This window comes from Gossypium raimondii, chromosome 3, assembly GCF_025698545.1.
Source record: "Gossypium raimondii isolate GPD5lz chromosome 3, ASM2569854v1, whole genome shotgun sequence".
Classification (NCBI taxonomy): domain Eukaryota; kingdom Viridiplantae; phylum Streptophyta; class Magnoliopsida; order Malvales; family Malvaceae; genus Gossypium; species Gossypium raimondii.
Window position 1 is genome coordinate 37,278,530 of NC_068567.1, and position 2,489 is coordinate 37,281,018.

At 38.0% G+C, this 2,489-nt stretch overlaps 1 non-coding gene across 1 annotated transcript; it reads right to left on the reverse strand.

Annotated features, from left to right (window-relative positions):
- Nucleotides 1-849: 849 nt before the first annotated feature.
- On the reverse strand, nt 850-956 carry LOC128040176 (small nucleolar RNA R71). The gene has a single exon (XR_008194835.1). It is a non-coding gene; the product is annotated as a small nucleolar RNA R71 (small nucleolar RNA).
- Between the last annotated feature and the right edge of the window lie 1,533 nt (nt 957-2,489).

Here is a 2,489-nt window from a genome sequence, read left to right on the forward strand (position 1 = left end):
TTACATTAGGGATCATTGCATCTAGTTTATATCACTTCTTAACTATATTTTGTTTTTATTTTTCAAATTGTTAATATAATTTTATAAATTGACTTAGCACAAATACAATCCCTGTGGAGACGATAACTCGATACTTACTTATTACTTGATAACGACTGTGTACACTTGCACAAACCCGAGTGTTACAAGTTTTTGGCATCGTTGCCGGGGATTGTTAACTACTGCCATGGTCATTTTTTTCATGAAATTATATTTTTCAATTTGATTTATTTCTAACATTACTAACTTCTTATTTTTAATTTTTGTGATTTTCTGTTCAGGTGTTTATGAGCATAGATCGAATTATCGATTTACTCCCTGTAGACCCTGAAATTGAGCGAACTTTCAGACAAAGAAGACATGAACGAACAGCTCAAAGACAAGTTGAGATGGACCTTGGAAATTAGAATCAAGACCAAGGTAATGAAGCCGATTACGTACGAAATCCCATCTTTATTGCCGATGAAAGGGATCAATGCATCAGACAATATGCTGTGCCACTTTTTAGCGAGTTAAACCCAGGAATTAGAAGGCCAAATATTTAGGCAACCCAGTTTGATTTGAAACCAATGATGTTTCAAATGCTACAAATGGTGGGCCAATTTAGTGGTATGCCCACGGAAGATCCACATCTCCACCTTCAAGATAGTCGATGTGACTGAAGATGCACTGAGGTTGAAGTTGTTTCCGTACTCGTTGTGAGATCGAGCACGAGCATGGCTCAATTCATTGCCACCAAGTTCCATATCTACATGGCAAGAATTAGCAGAGAGATTTTTGATTAAGTATTTCCCACCTAGCAAAAATGCTAAGTTGAGGAACGAGATCACAAATTTCCAACAATTAGATGATGAGTCTTTATATGAGGCTTGAGAGCGATTCAAGGAGTTACTTCGTAAGTGTCCTCATCATGGAATTCCTCATTGTATCCAGTTGGAGACATTCTATAATGGCCTCAATGCACATACAAGATTGATGGTAGATGCTTCCGCGAATGGTGCAATTTTGTCTAAGTCTTATAATGAGGCTTATGAGATCATTGAGAGGATCGCGAGTAATAACTATCAATGGCCAACAAATTGAATAACTTCAGGAAGACGTGTAGCCAGAGTTCATGAAGTTGACTCCCTCAATTCGTTATCAGCTCAGGTATCATGTATTTCCTCTATGTTAAAATAGTTAACTGCTAATAGTACTAATATTTTTGCGGCTCAGCCACCAAGTCCGTTTGAAGTAGTTTCCTGTGTGTATTGTGGGGAAGGTTATTCTTTTGAGAATTGTCCATCAAATCCCGAGTCAGTGTACTATGTGGGGAACCAATATCAAAATAAGAGTGGACAAGGACCCCAGTCAAACTTCTGCAATCCTTCATGGCGTAATCATCATAACTTTTCTTGGAGCAACCAAGGAAATGGATTGAACAACAACTTATTGCAGTAGAGACCCAACCAATCTCAAGGGTTTAATCAGCAAGCTCCAAAACCACCTCAAGCTGAGGTATCAAACAATTTGGAGAACTTGTTGAAAGCGTACATGACAATAATGACACTTTGATCCAAACCCAAGCAGCAACACTGAAAAATTTGGAAAACCAAATGGGTCAGTTAGCTACGTTGCTTCAAAATAGACCGCAAGAAACCTTGCCTAGCTATACTGAGAATCCAAGAAATTTGGGTAAAGAACATATCAAGGCAATGGCATTGTAAAGTGGAAAGACACTGGAACCCCAGTTGATTGATGTCGATGATGACCATGTTGAAAAGGAGGAAAGTCAACTAGCTGTTGAAGTTCCTACACCAAAGGAATTAGAATCTGCAAAGTCTAACAAGGTAATCCCTGACATAGTGAATTCAGATATTTTAACATCTTCTTTGGATGCAAATTTACCTACTCAGAAAAGTTTTCCGGTTCAACCGTAAGTTCCATCACCTCAATATCTGCAAAGATTGCAGCAACACAAGCAGAAACAGGAGGTGCAATTCAAGAAGTTTTTGGATGTTCTAAACCAGTTACATATCAATATTCAGTTGGTGGATGCTTTAGAACAAATGCCGAATTATGTGAAGTTTATGAAGGACATACTGTCCAAGAAGAAACGAGTGAGTGAGTATGAGACTGTTGCTTTGACAAAGGAGTGCAGTGCGTTCCTGCAGAATAAACTGCCACCAAAATTGAAAGACCCAGGAAGCTTTACTATACCTTGTAACATTGGTGAATCTTACTGTGGTAAAGCTTTGTGTGACTTAGGAGTGAGTATCAACTTAATGCCTAAGTCTACTTTAAAGATGTTAGGAATAGGTGAAGTAAGACCTACAACTGTGACGCTTCAGCTAGCATATCGATGTTTAGCATATCCCGAAGGAAAGATCGAGGATGTTTTGGTAAGAGTTGATAAATTTATTTTTCCTACTGATTTCATTATTTTGGATTTTGAAGCAGATAAAAAAGTA